Source organism: Pongo abelii, chromosome Y (assembly GCF_028885655.2).
Source record: "Pongo abelii isolate AG06213 chromosome Y, NHGRI_mPonAbe1-v2.0_pri, whole genome shotgun sequence".
Lineage (NCBI taxonomy): Eukaryota > Metazoa > Chordata > Mammalia > Primates > Hominidae > Pongo > Pongo abelii.
Window position 1 is genome coordinate 2,412,063 of NC_072009.2, and position 18,908 is coordinate 2,430,970.

General features: G+C 44.3%; 1 protein-coding gene and 1 non-coding gene across 2 annotated transcripts in view; both read left to right on the plus strand.

Annotated features, from left to right (window-relative positions):
• The window catches only part of XG (Xg glycoprotein (Xg blood group)), a 113,455-nt gene that overhangs the window by 14,814 nt on the left and 79,733 nt on the right, over positions 1 to 18,908 (plus strand). The window contains exons 2-3 of the mRNA XM_063721460.1: positions 4,373 to 4,414; positions 8,150 to 8,173. The gene's annotated coding sequence lies outside the window, so the exon portion shown is untranslated. The remainder of the gene's footprint in view (positions 1 to 4,372; positions 4,415 to 8,149; positions 8,174 to 18,908) is intronic.
• Positions 18,204 to 18,308, plus strand: LOC129053548 (U6 spliceosomal RNA). The gene has a single exon (XR_008518337.1). It is a non-coding gene; the product is annotated as a U6 spliceosomal RNA (small nuclear RNA).

The following is an 18,908-nucleotide window of genomic DNA, read 5'->3' on the forward strand; positions in this document are numbered from 1 at the left end:
TTCAGTGGGCAGTGGCCTTGACATTGCATTATTATTATTCGAGCAATGGTAATGTTCTTTGCTTTGCAAAATTGCTGTTTGTTATATTGACTTTCTGGGGTCGTGGCTCCTGAAGCGTTACTGAAAATCATGGACATGAAGCAGATTTATTAATTGGCAAAAAGACATACAAATGTATTTAATGTGTATACACAGGAGCATTCAGAATGAAGACCCCAAGTTACAAGGGGAGATTGTCTATATTTATGCTTTGGTTCAACCAAGTCTGGACAGCTGTGTAGAAATAGGGTTGGACAAAAAGGGCCTGATCCAATGCTAATGGTCTGAGTAGGGAAACCCAGCCAGGCCTGTGTGTCTAGATTCTTCTTGGCCTCTCTCTCTCTTTTTTTTTTTTTTGAGATGGAGTCTCACTCTGTTGCCAGGCTGGAGTGCAGTGGCACAGTCTTGGCTCACTGCACTCTCCGCCTCCCAGGTTCAAGCAATTCTCTTGCCTCAGCCTCCTGAGGAGCTGGGATTACAGGAACGCACCACCGTGCTCAGCTAATTTTTGTATTTTCAGTAGAGACTGGGTTTCCCCATGTTGGCCAGGATGGTCTCGATCTCTTGACCTTGTGATCTGCCCTCCTCGGCCTCCCAAAGTGCTGGGATTACAGGCGTGAGCCACTGCGCCTGGCCTGTGCCACTCTTTATACAGATAGGATAGAGGGAAAGTTAGAGTCCTGTTTTTAGGTTTTATGGCTGGCTTCGGGGGAAAGTCGTTCTTGTTTCTGGGACCCGCCTTGGGGAAGAGGGATTCTAGTTCCTTCGGTGCCTTAGGGGAGAATGGGACTCAGAGACGGGGGGCTGGAGAAGTTCCAAGAGAAACTTCTGCTTCTGAGGCTGCTGCTGAGGCCTGCACTTGGCGATATTGTTTCGTAAGCCTGAACCACGTGTGGGTCTGAATCAACATAAAGAATTTGGGTGGGAGGCAGGGGAACTCCAATAAGAAGCATCTTTGAATCCAGCAGGGGTGGAATTTGGGCCCCAGAGGGGTTTGGTGACTGCAGGCTAGAGAAGAATGCTTCAAAGTGCTGTATCACATGACTTTGCTCGGAAGAGTCCCGAGCACAGCTTCACCGGGGGCTCATGTGTAATGCTCGGCCCACCCATCCACCAACAGGAGCCACTTAATCGACGTCTCCAGGATGCCAGCAAACGAGGACCATTGTCATAGTCCCAGCACAAAATGAGGCTGCTTTCTTCTTGGGGGTTTAGGGATCCCAGACCACAAGGATTTGATTAAAAGCCGCTCAGTTCACTAACTATAAGCAAAGCAAATCGGAAACAGATCTCCTGTTGCTGCCCCGTCTTATGTTCTCAGTGGAAAATAACCCTCGTGAAAGCAATAGCGTCATGTGCAACCCTGATCTTGGAGACAGAGACCCCAGAGTTAGCGTTGTCTACCTGGGACATCTCCCAGCCCAGGGGTCTTACTCCAGATCCATGAAAACCCCAGCCTTGGCTTTGCTGCAACTTCCCTGGAGAGGAGAGAGGACGGGGGCCCTGCCTGGGAGATAGATTTCCTGCCTGGCATGCAGTACTGGAGACTGTCTCAGTGCCCAGGCTGTCTGATGCTGGCCGGAGTCCGCCTGGTTTATGTAACGAGGTCTGGGTGTGACCGACAATGGCCTCGTGTGTGTGAGTCACGCATGCAGCAACTTCTGGCTGCAGTGCAACCCCTGAAACCAAGCAAAGCCTAAAACCCCCAGGCTCCACTTCCTCTGTGACACTCCCCACCCCCAAGTCCTGTCATCCCTCAGGGTCATCCGGAGCATCTCAAAGCTAAAGGAGCCTACGCTGCAACCTGCCCTCCTGCTGCAGGATGAGACGAGCTGTCTGCAGCCCTCCCGTGCCACCTGCCTGTTTTATGCAACAGCATTTCAGAGAGGAGGGGCTGGGAGGGGAGAGATAACACCGAGGACTTTGGTTATTTAGGGCAACAGCAGGGAGTGGCCGGGTGAACAGATTGCAGGAGATTAAGTGGTTGCTGAGGGGATGCCTGGGATTGCTGGGATGGGCGGAGATATAACACAGTGAAAGATATTGGTCAACGGTGAACACAGATTGGAATGTAAATTCTCAGGGTGTGCGCATAGCCGAGACGCTTAACCTTGGGGTCCTGGACAGGTGTCTCGACTGGAACTGCTGGCAGCCTTGGAGGGGAGATGTTGCACAGATCCAAGAGGCTGACACGGTTCCTGTCCCCCAGCCCAGTCTGAGCAGCTTGGACCATGATGACCAAGAGAGCTGGAGGAGGCCAGGTGCGGTGGCTCATGCCTGTAATCCCAGCACTTTGTGAGGCCAAGGCAGGCGGATCACTTGAGGTCAGGAGTTCGAGACCAGCCTGGCCAACATGGTGAAACCTTGTCTCTATTGAAAATACAAAAGTTAGCTGGGCGTGATGGCATGCACCTGTAATCCCAGTTACTCAGGCGGCTGAGGCACAAGAATCGTTTGAACCCAGGAGGTGGGGGTTGCAGTGGGCTGAGATTGTGCCACTGCACTCCAGCCTAGGCGACAGAGAGAGACTCCATCTAAAAACAAAACAAACAAAAAGAAAACAACAACAACAACAAAAAAAAAAAATAGGAAGAGAGCTGGAGGGAGCAAAGATTGGCTGGGTTGTTCTTAAAGGTGAGCCTGTAGTGATCACTGGCAACAGAGAACGTCATCTGAGAGGGACGTGGGGGCTCCCAGAGTTTGAGAGAAACGGCTGTGTGGGATTTGACCTGTGATGGCACCACCAGCTCCCAGCCTCCAGTCTGGGCCCAGGGGCAGCTGCTGTGTGCACCCTGGGCTCAGAGTTCCCCTTCCCTCCAAGGTTTGTGACTTTGTCTTGACTTAGGGATTCCTGTCTGGGGATGCGTCTTCTGCTCTGGAGAGGCCCTAATTGCCTCCACAAGGAGCCGCAAAGCCTGTCCGGGTGGCATCTGACTGGAGCCATGCCACAGCCTGTACGAATCTATGTTGGAGCCCTTGAACCTTCCCCCAGAGCAAGCATCACCAAGGCAGACCGATTTTGGGGAGGGAGACAGACATCAGAGCAGGGGAGACCCAGCACCGAGGGCTCACCTGGTTCCCCCAGGCTTAGCCTCCTCCAGGGCTTAGTGTTTGAGTGAGAGGTTGTCCCCCCTGGACAATTCTGTAGATTCTGACTCTGCTCCTGCCTTGCCCTGAACTTCCCAGAACCTCAGCTTCTTCTTTTGGGAAATATGCATGCTGGTCATACCAACATCCTTGGGTGGGCAGATGAGATACTTGGGTGCCTGGCATTACTGCAACAGAACTCAATGCATAGTAAGTGCTGATTCAATGTGCTCCTGGCTGCATCCTCTACTTCCTGATAAATTCTCTGGTGGTGTTTTCTCTACAAGGCTAGTACTGGCAGGGGCAAGTGAGGAACAGGAGCAAGGTGTGCATGTATGTCAGCAAGAGGGACCCTTCACCCTCACAAATTCTGCAGTGTGTTTTTAATGATGAGTCACGAAGATGTGAATGTTCTCTTCTCTCTGCTGCAGACACATTCATTAGATTAACTGCTTTTGGATCAGGTAGGAACCTCAGCTTGTCCACACAGATTGCTTCCTGACCCTGTATTTGTCAGTGTAGGCTAGCTGCTGTAACAAACAGCCCCCAAAGAATTAAAAGTTTATCTCTTGTTTGTGTTGCAGCCAGGTGAGGTGGCAAAGGTGTCCTATACTCCATATAGTCTCTCAGGAATCCAGGATCCTCATATTGTTATGCTTCACCTTCTTCTAGGGCAGCCCCTCTCAACCTAGACTCTGTGTGTGTGTGTGTGTGTGTGTGTGTGTGTGTGTGTGTGTATGGGGGAAATGCCAGTCCTAAGCTGTGAGTGGGACAGTCCAGGAGAGAAGTCAATGTGCTTGGAGAGAGGCTTCCTTCAAAGTTTCCTGGCCATGAGCAGAATGAAGTTCTGACACAGGTTGCAACGTGAACGCAAATCAAGAGCATCATGCTCAATGAAAGAAGCCAGGCACAAAATACCACATATTGTAGAATTCTATTTATATAAAATTTGCAGAACAGACAATTCATGGAGACAGAAAGTGGATTAGTGGTTGTCAGGGGCTGGGGAGGTGGGAGGGGAAGTAACTGCTGAATGGGAACAGGGGTCTTCTTTTGGGTGATGAGTATGTTCTGGGACTAGGTGGAGGTGGTGGTTGCATCTCCCATGTAGCTCATGGTCAGGTTAGTTTTAGTGCTCTGGGTAACCCTAGGCTTGCAGGAGGAGGGGAGCAGCATGAGGTGAGGAACAAGGGGGATTCTGGCCTTTCCATCATGGGGTGACTTATGTCCTGTTTGCTCCCAATAGGTCAAAGAGACTTTGATTTGGCAGACGCCCTTGATGACCCTGGTAAGTGCCGATATTACAAGGGGAGGCTTCTCTTTTCAGCTTGGATCTAACAGCATCAGCTGTGTAGTTACTTTGGGGTTGGATTGGGCCAGTGTTGGGAATTTCTTGGTGTTGAGATCTCTGTTTGCAAGAGATTGCAGACACCTTGAGACAAACTTTTACACACTCTCTAAAAGTCTTAGACTCATTTCTTGGTAGGTCTGTGCTTCTAAACCTGTGGTTTAGGAATATGCTAGTATTTTATTATTTTATCTTACTTTATTTTATTGAGATGGGAGTCTCATTCTGATGCCCAGACTGGAGTGCAGTGGTGCAATCATAGCTTACCACATAGCCTCGACTTCCTGGCTCAAGTGATCCTCCCACCTCAGACTCCCAAGTAGCTGGAACAACAGGTGTGTGCCCCCATGCCAAGCTAATTTTTTTCTTTTCTTTTTTTTTTTTTTTAGAAACGGATTCTCACTATGTTGCCCAGGCTGGTCTTGAACCCCCGGGCTCAAGCAATCCTTCTACCTTGGTCTCTCAAAACACTGGGATTACAGACGTGCCTTAACATGCCTGGCCCAGTTTCTGCTTTTCTTACACTTCAGTTCATATCCTTCATTGTCCCACACCCCGATCCCAATCCATGGCTTCCAATCTCCCCTCCCAGAACACACTTCATTCCGTTCTCCCCTCAACTTCTCTGGTTACCTTCACTCGCGGGGCTGTGAGTTTTTCTTCTCCAGGGCACTGAGGACCTGGAATCTTCCCATTCTGTGTTTTCGTCAGTCCAAGTTCAGCTGGAACCTTTCTGGCTGACCAGAATGCTGAAAATATGCGTCCTGGGCCCTGCAGAAAGTCCTGCTTGAGGCAGATGGTCTAATTGAGATTCAGATGTATTCAGACCATGGTGGGTGGGAGAAAGGGAAAGATTTGGTTTCTAATGCAGGCACAATAGAACCAAACATTTATTTTGAAACAAAAATAAACTTTTGTGTACACAGAGGAATAATCCATTGGGCTTTAGCATTGGGAACAACTGGTTGACCAGTGCAGTTACATAATGGTGTTTGTTGGAGGAAGAGAGAATGATAACCAGATCTGATCCTAAAAAGCCAACAACAAGATAGTAGGAACTCATCTGTCTCTCAGTTTTCTGCACACAGTGATGTTTTTGCTAATAATTATCCTACAAAGCAGATACAAAATTGTTGTCAGTGCAACAGGAAAATGTAATGACTCACCCCAACATGGAGGTGCCATTTCTCCCATGAAGTTAAAAAAGGTGAAGGTTGAATCCTGCCCTGTCAAGGCAGATTGAGGGGTGGTGGTTGGAGGCAGGTGTGTGGTTGCAACCACTTTGGAAGCATTGGGGGATTCTCTCCAAAATTCAGACTGAGTGTGTAGCACCAGCGTTTGGTTTGGATAAAGAATGAGGCATATCTGCAAGAGAACCCTGTGCAATAGTGAATGAGGGGCTGGCTGGTAGGCTCAGATACAGAACAAGACATGTTATTGATTTGAAAGATCACTGACATGTGACCCAGGAGTTCCACTTCTAGACAGATACCCAAGAGAATTGGGAGCCGGGACTCAAACAGTTATTTGTGTACCCATGTTTGCAGCAGCAATATTTACAATAAGCCAAAGGTGGAAACAACCCAACTGTCCATCAGGGGATGAATGAATGAACAGAATGTGGTCCCTCCAGGCAACAGAATATTATTTGGCTGTAAAAAGGAAGGGGGTTCTGATGCATGCTACATTAGCCTTGAAAATGTGCTCAGTGAAAGAAGCCAGGCACAAAAGGCCACAGGGTGTAGGATCCCATTAATATGAAATGTCCAGAATAGGCAAATTCAGAGAGACAGAAAGTGGATTAGCGATTGTTGGGCTGGAAGAGGGGAGAAAAGGGAGGGACAGCTCATGGTTGTGGGGTCTCCTTTTCGGGGGATGAAACTGTTCTGGAACTAGATACAGGTGGTGATTGTACAATATTGTGAATATATGAAACACCATTGACTTGTACTCCTTAAAATGTCAAATTTTATGATATGTGAGTTTCACATTGATTTTTTAAAAAATCACAGAAATAAACTTCCTTTCCACTCACCTGCTGCTACCTTTTCATTGCTCACCTAGAGGACTGCCAGTGCCTGCAAACACATCTTTGAATGCATCATTTTGCTACCAAGAGCCCCCAGTGAATGGGCAGGCATGTGCCTGTTCATACACAGCCCTGCCTTATGGGAAGGAAGCCCCAGTGCACAGGAGCCACAGTCACCTGTATGGTGACGGTGGGGAACTCTCTTTTCACTGTCTATACTGCTTGGGCTTTAAGAAACTCTGTGAGTGTATCACTATTTTAAAAAAACCTTCCTAATTTTACATTTTAAAAAGAAGACAGAGAAAGGAAGGATGGGAGAGAGGGAGGGCGGGTGGGAGGACGAAGGAAGGGAATAGGAAGAGCAGAAAGAAAAGAGAAGGAAACAATGAAAGGACGGAGGAAAAGAGGGAGGGAGGGAGGAAAAAAGGATGGAAACAAGGAGGGAAGAAAAGGAAGAAGAGAGGGAATGATATGGGGAAGGAAGGAAAAAGAAAGGAGAGGAGATAAGAAAAGACAGGGAAGGAAGGAACAAGAGGAGGAATGAAGGAGGAAGGGAAGAAAGGAGGGGGGAAGGCAAGAAAGAAAAATGGGAGAAGAAAGGAGGAAGAAAGAAAAGAAAGAAAGAATAAGGGAAGGAGGGAGGGAAGGAAGGAGAGAGGGAGAGAAGAAAGGATGGAGGGGAGGAAGGAAGAAAGGAGGGTGGGGAAGAAGGAAAGAAGAAGGGGGAAAAGGAGAGAGGGAAGGAACGAAGAAAGGAGAGAAGGAAGGAAGGAGAGGAGGAAGGAAGAAGGGAAGGCAGGAAGGGAGAGGGAGGTGGCAGGAAGGTGAAAAGGTGATGGGAAACCTTCAATTAAAATGCAGGACATGCGAAACCATATGCCCCGTTTGGAGCTTCAAGCTCTCCTTTTTGCAGTCTCTGCATCCCCAGTGAATGCCCCCACCACACACAGACCCCTGTGTTCCAGCTGCCTCCTACCAAGGCAATGCTAGGCTGTTATGTAAACCATGCTTTCAAATACGGTGTTTCCTCTGTTTGGAAGAAGTCTGGCCATTGCACAGCCCTGAAGCTCCAATTTTCCCAGCCATGGCCGACTCCACCTCCTTTGAGCCATCTTCCTCAAACCTCCTCTTGCCCTCATCTGTCCATCCACACTGCACACCCAGGTTCACTGAGCAGGGCAGTCACAGGCTGTACCCTGAGCACTCCTGACCTGATATCCACATCCATGCAATACATATTTGCTGAATGAAGAAATGAGTGAATGAAAGAAAGTGAGATAAGCCATCATTCTGGAAGCTGCAAGTCCTTCTCCTTCTTTTCTTTTGCCTCCCCCTGCCTCACCCTCCACCGTCCAGCCCTGTGGTGGCTCTACGGGCAGGTGGCTCACTTGTCTTGGATGTTCTCAGCTACTTTGGCCATCCTGTGGGCATCCTCACAGCCTCAAGGGTGGATTGTTTTTGAATGGATTTTAAGGGTGTTTTCTTGCCTTTTTTCTGAATTCAACATGGAATTTGTGTCCATATCATTTACTTTGTATGGCTTTGTCACTCCCTTTTCATCTTTCATCAGGGCGTTCATGGCCTTTCTTCATGCTTCTGATGGATCTTCAATGCATATTGCATTTATTTTCTCTCTTTGTTCACAGAACCCACCAAGAAGCCAAACTCAGGTGAGTGTCTCTTTGGCTGTGAAAAACTGAGGCAACGTCCTTGAACTGTTGCTTATGGAGGGATGGTTGAGGATGTTTTACAGAACTGTGGGGTGTATGAAGGAGATGCAACAACTGTACCAGATAGCAGATATTGAAAGCAAAATGTGTTGATTAAGGAAATGCAAATCACAACCACAGTGAAGCACCACTTCGTACCCACTGAGATGGCTAAAATCTAAAATGGAAAGTAACAAGTGTTGACAAGGATGTGATGAAACTGGAATGTTTGTACATTCCTGGTGGGAGTCTAAAATGGTACAGCCACTGTGAACAAATGCTTTCGTGGATCCTCAAAAAGTTAAATACAGGATTACTCTATGAACCAGCAATTCCACTCCTAGGTATGTACTCAAAATAATTGAAAACAAGGGTTCCAAGAAAAATGTGTACACAAATGTTCAGAGCAGCACTATTCATTATAGCTAAAAGGTAGAAATAACTCACATGTTAATCAGTGGAAGGAATGGATCAACAAAATGTGGTCCATTCACACAATGGAATATTATTTAGCCTTGAAGAGGAATGAAGCACTGAAAATTGCTACAAAGTGGCTGAGCCTCAAAAACATTTTGCAAAGAGAAAGAAGCCAGACACAAATGATCACATAGTGTATATTTTTACGAAGATGAAATTTCAAGAATAGATGAATCCCTAGAACCGGAAGCAATGTCGTGACTGCCAGGGGCTGGAGGGGAAAGGGAGAGTGACTGCTTGATAAATTCCAGGTTTCTTTTTAGGGGAACGAAAGTGTTCTGGAAGTACACAGAGGTGATGGCTGCACAACACTGTGAATGTTCTAAATGCCCCTGAATTATTCACTTTTAAATGGTTAATTATATGTAAATTTCACTTCAATTTATTTATTTATTTTCAATTAAAAAGGTAACCTTTGGCCGGGGGCGGTGGCTCACACCTGTAATCCCAGCGCTTTGAAAGGCCGAGGTGGGCAGATCATCTGAGGTCAGGGGTTCGAGACCAACCTGGCCAACATGGTGAAACCTGGTCTCTACTAAATATAAAAAAATTAGCTGGGCATGATGGCACATGTCTGTAACCCCAGCTACTCGGGAGGCTGAGGCAGGAGAATCACTTGAACCCGGGAGGTGGAGGTTGCAGTGAGCCGAGATCATGCCACTGCACTCCAACCTGGGTGACAGAGCGAGATTCCGTCTCAAATAAAAAAAAAAGAAAAAGAAAAAGAAAAAGAAATAATTCCCGGGGCCAGGCGCGGTGGCTCACGCCTGTAATCCCAGCACTTTGGGAGGCCGAGGCGGGTGGATCACAAGGTCAGGAGATCGAGACCATCCTGGCTAACACGGTGTGTTGTACCTGAGCGAGTTAGAAAAACGCCACACTTTGAGACGAATTAAGAGTCCTTTATTAGCCAGCGACCGAGAGACGGCTAACGCTCAAAATTCTCTCTGCCCCGAGGAAGGGGCTTGATTAACTTTTATATCTTGGTTTAGGAAAGGGAGGGCGGGGGGTCTAGTTAAAACAACTTTACAAAAGTAAAGTAGGCAAAAAGTTAAAAGGATAAATGGTTACAGGAAAGTAAATAGTTCCAGGTGCAAGGGCTTTAAGACTATAACAAGGTGATAGACGCGGGGCTTTGGGCGTTATCAATCAGACGAATTCCTGGGAACTGCAGATACAGCTTGCCACAGTATCTTATCGGTTAATTGCATTCTTGGATGTGCTGGGAGTCAGCTTGCACGAGTTAAGTCCTTGAGGAAGGGGCTGCCAGTGAAAGAGCCAAGATGGAGTCTGTCTGGCTCTCTTAGCTAAGGGAGAGTCCATTCAGGTGGAAACAAGGCTAGGTGATTAAAGGAAAAGGGAGAGTCTAAAAACAGGGTTAGTAAAAACGAGGTTGGGCATTACAGGTGAAACCCCGTCTCTACTAAAAAATACAAAAAAAAAAGCCAGGTGTGGTGGCGGGCGCCTGTAGTCTCAGCTACCTGGGAGGCTGAGGCAGGAGAATGGCGTGAACCCGGGAGGCGGAGCTTGCAGTGAGCCGAGATCTCGCCACTGCACTCCAGCCTGAGCGACAGAGGGAGACTCCATCTCAACAACAACAACAACAACAACAACAACAAAAAGAAATAACTCCTAGACTTCCAGCAGACTCCTTGACTGCCATGAGAGATGTCAGGAAGTCAATGGACGGGTGTTTATAGGTTGTTCAGGAAATGTTCACTATCAAGCAAGAATTGAAAATGCAGCTAAATTGCTGTTGGAGAGTGATGATAGCATAAAGATTTCCAACAAGGAGCTCTGCAATTTTTGCTGAAAAATCTTCCAAATGATGCTCTGCCATGAGAAGAAATTCACACCCTGAATAGCACAGCAGGATGCGAATAGCAATGCCAGCCAAAGACATTGAAAACAAGCCGGTAAAACTAAGTGATTGTTAGCTGTTTAAAAAAATAATAATAACTGGTGTTAGCAACAAAGTGAAACTTAACTTCTGAAGATTAGGCTACCTTCACAGAGAGGATAAGAAAGGAAGAACTGAGTAAAAGTAGTTAGATATTGCTGGATTTTGACATTTTAAGGTTAAGTGTTCCTGTTAAAAATAGAAATTGAACATCTAACTCCTGAACTAGTGGAGGAAAATGAAGAATGAAGAATAAAATTAAATACAATAAAATGAAGAGTAAAATTAAATACCAAAATTAGCCAAGTGTTGTGGTGAATGCCCGTAGTCCCAGCTACTCAGGAGGCTGAGGTGGGAGGATCACTTGAGCCCCAGAGGTGGAGGTTGCAGTGAGCTGAGATTGTGCCACTGCACTTCAGCCTGGGTGGCAGAGCCAGGCTTTGTCTCAAAAATAAAAATAATAATAATAAATTAAAAACCTGAATACTAAATGGAAGTTAGGAAGGAAGGAATTAAAAAAGAAGTAAAATAAAAAATAGTAGGAATAGTGTATCCTTAGTTCTGTTAGATGTTCAATGATTTAATAAATCTGTAGAAAGACGGAGATTAGATGATGCAATTTAAAATGTTTTGGTTGGGCGCGGTGGCTCACGCCTGTAATCCCAGCACTGTGGGAGGCCGAGGCGGGCAGATCACAAGGTCAGGAGATCGAGGCCATCCTGGCTAACACAGTGAAACCCCATCTCTACTAAAAATACAAATAAAATGTTTCATGCTATTTACAAGAGAAGCGTTTGCAACAAAATGCCAAAGAGAAGGTAAGAATAGCTGGAAAAAAATGCGCAAAGCAAATAACCAATAGAAAGAAAGCCAAGTGGGGCTAGCAAAGTCAGACAAAATAACCTTCAAGGTGCAAACAACTTTGAGGCCCAAATAGAGGTTCTTCACACTAAAAGAATGATTCCTTGAATGATAATGGAATCTTGACCCAGCCTGCACCTCAGGTTAAGTTAAAAGTGGAAATTTAAAGATCTAAATGTGAGATTTTAAAAAGCATTTCCCCAAAATACCAGGATCTATAGATGGAAATGTTATTAAGAATAAAGATGTGGAGCTGGGCGTGGTGGCTCACGCCTGTAATCCCAGCACTTTGGGAGGCCGAGACTGGCTGATTTCTTGAGCCCAGGATTTTGAGACTAGCCTGGGCAACATAGTGAGACCCCATCTTTACAAAAAATTAAAAAAAAATTAGCTGGACATGGTGGCATGCACCTCTGGTCCCAGTTACTCAGGAGGCTGAGGTGGGAGGATCACCTGTGCCCTGGAGGTTGAGGCTGCAGTGAGCCATGATCACGCCACTGCACTCCAGCCTGCGTGACAAAGCAAGACCCTGTCTCAAAAGAAAAGAAAAAAAAAAAAAAAAAGAAATGAAAACCTAGCTCAGAGATAGAGAAACTGAGCAATGTATAGGTTCAGAAGGGTTTGAAACAGACTGAATTGTGTCTTGGCATATGAGAGAGGTCATAGCTATAAAACAATGAGAGAAGAAACCAAATTCCACCTAGGCAGGACTGAGACAATTGGCTGTTCTTGTGGATGATATGTGATCAAATCTCAACCTCATGCAATACTTTTTTTTTTTTTTGAGATGGAGTCTCAATCTGTCACCCAGGCTGCAGTGCAGTGGTGTGATCTCACCTCCCTGCAAACTTCTCCTCCTGGGTTCAAGTAATTCTCATGCCTCAGCTGGGACTACAGGCATGTGCCACCATGCCTGGTTAATTTTTGCATCTTTTTAGTAGAGACTGGGTTTCACCAAGTTGGCCAGGCTGGTCTCGAACTCCTGACCTCAGGTGATCTGCCCACCTCGGTGTCCCAAAGTGCTAGGATTACAGGTGTGAACCACCACACCCGGCCTCATGTAATACTTAAAAATGAGCTATAGGTGGATTACAAACCTGAATATAAAAGAAAACTTTTTTTTTTTGGAAAAATAGAGGGAAATGTCTTATAACCTCAGGGTTAGGAGGTTTTTCTTAGATAAAATACAAAAAGCATAACCACGCCTATAGTCCCAGCTACTCAGGAGGCTGAGGCATAAGAATCACTTGAGCTCGAGAGGTGGAGGTTGTGGTGAGCCAAGATCCTGCCATTGCACTCCAGCTAAGGCTACAGAGTGAGAGTCTTAAAAAAAAAAAAAAAAAGCATAACCTTTAAAAATGGATTAGACTATGTCTACATTTTTAAAATAATAATAATAATAATGTTCCAACTTCAGGCTCTGAAAAAAGTCAAAAAATGAGCTGTCAACTAGAAGAGGCTCCTTACTGCTCATATCACTAGGGAAAGTTTAATATGCAAAATGCAGTCATCCTTCAGAATTCATGGGGGATTAGTTTTAAGATGCCTTCTTCCCCGCAGACACCAAAATCCACAGCTGCTGAAGTCTCTGCTATAAAATGGTGCAGTACTTGCATATAATGCAAGTATATGTTCCTGTATATTTTTATTTATTTATTTGGAGACAGAATCTCACTCTGTTGCCCAGGCTGGAGTGCAGTGGCGTGATCTTGGCTCACTGTAACCTCCACCTCCCGGGTTCAAGAGATTCTCCGGACTCAGCCTCCCAAGTAGCTGGGATTACAGGTATGCGCCACCACTCCCAGCTAATTTTTGTATTTTTAGTAGAGATGGGTTTTAACCATGTTGTCCAGGCTGGTTTCGAACTCCTGACCTCACGTAATCTGCCCACCTTGGCCTCCCAAAGTGCTGGGATTACAGGGATGAGCCACCGTGTCCAGCCTCTGATATACTTTAAATTATCTCTAGGTTACTCATAACTCCTGATACGGTGTAAATGCTATGCAAATAGTTGTTATACTATATTATTTTTTATTTGTATTACTTTTTATTAGATTGCTATATTTTATTTTTTGAAATATTTTCAATACAAGACTGGTTGGATCTATAGATGCAGAAATTCTGGTTATAGAGCACAAACTGTGTATAGATAGCTCCTACCAAAACAGATGGATGGTGAAAAAAAAGAAAGAAAAGAAAAGAAAAAGAAAATGGAGGAGAGAGACTATGAGGCGACTAAAAGAAGAGGGATATGATCATTCCATTTGCTGAAAAGAAAAATTCAAAGAAGAGGGAATTATGCAATTGACCAGCTGATGTGTGTTAGAAATGCTCAGGGTCACACATATTCATTGAAAGCCAATTTAAGCCACTATTTAAATTTAAACCAATTTAAACAATTGGGCTTTTTTTTTTTCTAAAAAAAAAAAAAGTCAATTAGGCCGGGCGAGGTGGCTCACGCCTGTAATCCCGGCACTTTGGGAGGCCGAGGTGGGTGGATCACAAGGTCAGGAATTTGAGACCAGCCTGGCCAATATGGTGAAACCCTGTTTCTACTAAAAATACAAAAGTTAGCTGGGCATGGTGGTGTGTGCCTGTAGTCCCAGCTGCTTGGGAGGCTGAGGCAGGAGAATCGCTTGAACCCAGGAGGCGGAGGTTGCAGGGAACGGAGATCATGCCACTGCACTCCAGCTTGGGCGACAGAGCAGGACTCCGTCTCAAAAAAAAAAAAAAAAAGAAGTATATTGGTTCGGTCTGGAAAGGTGGACCACTTGAAGCAAAGGCAGGAAGACCGGAAGCAGGGAGAGGGTTTCCAGGTCACAAACAGGTGAGAGACAAAACAGTTGCCTTCTTTTGAGTTTCTGATGAGCCTTTCCAAAGGAGGCGATCAGATACGCATCTGCCTCAGTGAGCAGAGCGGGGACTTTGAATAGAATGGGAGGCAGGTTGGCCCTAAGCAGTTCCCAGCTGGACTTTTCCCTTTAGCTTAGTGACTTGGGGGCCCCAAGATTTATGTTCCTTTCACAGTGTATGAGTGAGAGCACTTGGAAACTGAGAGTGGAAGTGTGGCAGGCCAGGTCTCACTGACACAGGCCCCCACAACACCTGTTTCAATATTGACTGAGTGGTTAAATATTAAAAGCCAGCGCCCTTATATAAAGGCTGGAATGTAACAAAAGCCCACCAAGAGTTTTTCCCAGGACTTTCCCTGGCCTTAAAGCGTGACAAAATAATGAAGGAATTCTTAACAGGATCCATTTAGGATTAAACAAGTTTTACTGGGGGTCTGCAGAAACTCCCTAGGCCTCCACAAACAAGTTTATTGGGACCTTGAAAGAACTCTGCAAACCTCCGTGATTTGGCAGGAGACAACATAAGGGTAATCACCCCAGCACCTGGACCCATTTAGATTAAGTCAATTTACTGAGGCTCCTGAGGCAGATCCTCAGGACTCAGACCTTAGTTATAGATTAAAAGAAGTTAAGGCCGGCGCGGTGGCTCACGCCTGTAATCCCAGCACTTTGGGAGGCCAAGATGGGTGGATCACAAGGTCGGAAGATCGAGACCATCCTGGCTAACACGGTGAAACCCCGTCTCTACTAAAAATACAAAAAAATTAGCCGAGTGTGGTGGCTGGCGGGTGCCTGTAGTCCCAGCTACGCGGGAGGCTGAGGCAGGAGAATGGCATGAACCTGAGAGGTGGAACCTGCAGTGAGCAGAGATTGCGCCACTGCACTCCAGCCTGGGCGACTGAGCAAGATTCCATCTCAAAAAAAGGAAGTTAATCACTTATGTCGTTAGATAAATGCGCACTTACACATAGACGTATAACTTAGAAGGTATATAAGCTCTGGAAAACTTTGTCATTTTGAGTGGGTCTGGTGATATTATCTACATGTCTTCTCCCTGTAACCACTTATAGAAATAAAAACCCTCTTCCTCTCAGTTCATCTGCATATCATTATTGGGCCACAAAAAAATAGCAGCCTGACCCTCAATTTGCTCAGGAAAGACAAGGGGACTTGGGAACACTCCTTACACTTCAAAGAGAAGGCTCAAGCCATTAAGAAAGACCTGTTGGGGTGCCATCCTTCCATCTGGCTTAGTTCTTAAAAAGATTTATATATACCTCAAAAAACAGAGGGGAAAATATTAGTTTTCTAAAGGTGGTACTCTAATGAAAAGTACGAGGAAGGATTACTTTCTTCCTTGACAACAAAGAAAACTCAAATTACATATATTTTAGACTTACAAAAATTTTCTGGACAAATATGAAGAACACTATTAAACTCTAACAAACAGCAATCCAGAACTATTTTTTTGTTGCTGTTTTTGCTAAACATATTTGTAGTTCTGTTAATTTCCCTACTGTAATCTACCAACTTTATGTGATCTCAGTCTAAAAAGCAGAACTTTCTGGTCATTTGTAAAGAGCATAGAGATTTTAAGGAACATCAGCAATATTCAAATTTAAGAAAACTGATTATAACTTAGAAATTCTGAGGAAGAAGAGTAATGAGGGGTAACTTGTTCTAGCAGAAAATCAAGTATATTTTTATAACAACTTTAATTATTTTAACTACACACCTTCATTCTGCGGTTAAAATTTAAGACACTAACAATTCCAAATTTTGGTGAGTATGTATAGCAATGGAAAGCTCAGACATTTCTGTGGCAGTGTGAAACAGCACAAAAACCCTGGAAAATTCTTGGAAAGGTACACACAAAATTAACTGAGCTGAAAATTTCACTCCTAGATGTTGGCCCAGGTACATTAAAAACAGATGTCCACTTGCAGACTTGAGCTCAACTGTTGATAGCAGCTTTATTAATAAAAGCCTCAAGCTCAAAATAGCCCAGTGTTCACCAACAACAGTGTACATAAACTGCGGTAAATTCATGCAAATTTCAACCTGAATGAAAGAAGCCAGATGCCCTTCAGAATACAGCTCCGTTGATATAAAGCCTTGAACTTGGCTGGGTGTGGTGGCTCACGCCTGTCATCCCAGCACTTTGAGAGGCTGAGGCGGGCAGATCACGAGGTCAGGAGATCGAGACCATCCTGGCTAACACGGTGAAACCCTGGCTCTACTAAAAATACAAAAAATTAGCGGGGCATGGTGGCGGGCACCTGTAGTCCAGCTACCCGGGAGGCTGAGGCAGGAGAATGGCATGAATCCGGGAGGTGGAACTTGCAGTGAGCTGAGATTGCACCACTGCACTCCATCCTGAGCGACAGAGCAAGACTCTGTCTCAAAAAAAAAAAAAAAAAAAAAATTGATCTCTCAATTGCATGATAGAAATCATACAATTGACAGAGGAATTGCAAAAGGGCACAGGAAATTTTAAGGGTTGAAGGAATGATGTAAATAGCTTGTAACCTAGTTGGGGTGATAGTTACTCAGGCATATGCATTTGCCAAAGTTCATGCATCTATAAATAAAAGACCTGTGCACAATATCTCATGAAGATTTTTACTCTTGACATTATTCCATAGTCCAATATGAAATAAAATATGAATTAAATTTCTTGAAATACTAGAACTCTGATAACTATGCTTTGTTTCTGCACTTTGTAGAAAGAAATCTTTATGGAACAGATTTGGAGCAAATATGGAATATTCACGTATTTCACATCAGTAAAATCGTGACACTGCACAGTATTGGGAAAAACATTACCCAGTTCAATGCCTAATGAAATAATATCTAATCAATCATGAATATCTACATTACTCTTTCACTAAGATATTTTTTAGATGGAGTAATTACTTTCAGGTTAATAATAGCAAATATTTAGTTAATTCTTCACTAATGCTGATGTCTGTTCTAACTATTTCTTTCTTTTCTTTTCTTTTCTTTTTTTTTTTTTTGAGATGGAGTCTCACACTGTTGCCCAGGCTGGAGTGCAGTGGCGCCATCTCGGCTCACTGCAAGCTCCACCTCCCAGATTCATGCCACTCTTCTGCCTCAGCCTCCCAAGTAGCTGGGACTACAGGCGCCCGCCACCAAGCCTGGCTAAGTTTTTGTATTTTTAGTAGAGACACGGTTTCACCATGTTAGCTAGGATGGTCTCAATCTCCTGATCTTGTGATCCACCCGCCTTGGCCTCCCAAAGTGCCGGGATTACAGGCGTGAGCCACCGCGCCCAGACTGTTTTAAGTATTTCTTTACACTCATTTATTTAATGCTTGTGTACCTTAATTCATGCAGCCTTCACATCTCTTCATGGGTTGGTTTTATTAGTAAATAGCGTTTCAACTAACAAAATTATTACAGAATTGAAAAAACTGAGACTCAGACAGCGAAGTAAATTGTTCAAGCTCAAGCCTGTAAGTGGCACTCAAGTGAGCCAAAGCTGAAGGGTTTACCTTCTAGAGCCCATGTTCTTTATTCAGTACCAAGCTCCCTCTTAATGTATTTTAACTGTTGGCATTTTAAAATATAGCAAACATCCATTGGCAGCCAAAGCACACTTGATGCTTATAGTTAGAATTTGTTTGTTTATTGATGTTTGTTTAAACATCACAAAAATACAAAAATGCTTCATTTCAGTAATTCCTAAATAAACCGTACATGAAGTATCAATTCTGCTCTTGGGAGTGTGCTTCACAGAAATTCTTATAAATGTTCTCCATTGTACATGTATAAGAATGTATAAAAAACAGCACTGTTTGTAATAATTGAAACCAGAAAGTGTCCATTCATTTGTCCAACAAAAATAGAATGAAATACTCACAGCAATTTTTTCTTAAAAATTCTTGTTTGGGCAGCATATATACTAAAATTAGAATGATATGGAGAAGAATAACACTGCCCCTGTGCCAGGAGGGTATTCAAATGTGAAGTCTTTCATATTTTTGGGAGTAGAATTGTGGCTACCCTCTAGTAGGGTCAGGTGGAGAGATGAGTATTGTTATTCAAAAATTATAATATTTCATCTAGATAGAAGCAATTCGTTCAGATCTATTGTAGAGCATGTTGAATATAGGTAATAAAAATGTATTGTATGCTTGAAAATTGCGAAGAGAGAACAACTTAAATGTTCCCAGTGCAAAAGGAAAGGGAAGTATATGAGGTAGTAGATACCTTAGCTTGATTTAGTCATTCCACAATGTATACATGCATGAAGACATAATTTTTAATAATCTGAAAACTGCCAAAATTTATTAAGCAAAAGAAGCTCCACATAATATTTTGTATTTATATTTATTCACATTGTTAAGGAAAAATGGTATTCAGTGATACTTGTTCAAACTTGGTAAGGAAGACTATTCAGGACCAACAGCACAGCAATGGGGTCTTGCACTAGGGGAGAGATTGGCCTTAGCTCCAAATACAGCTGGGTAGGTGGGGATTTATAGCCAAGGAGCAGGGAGTAGGGTCAATGGATGGACAATCACTAAGAGAAGACATCACAGATAAGGCGGATTCTTGCTGAAGACAGGCTAGGCTGATCAGA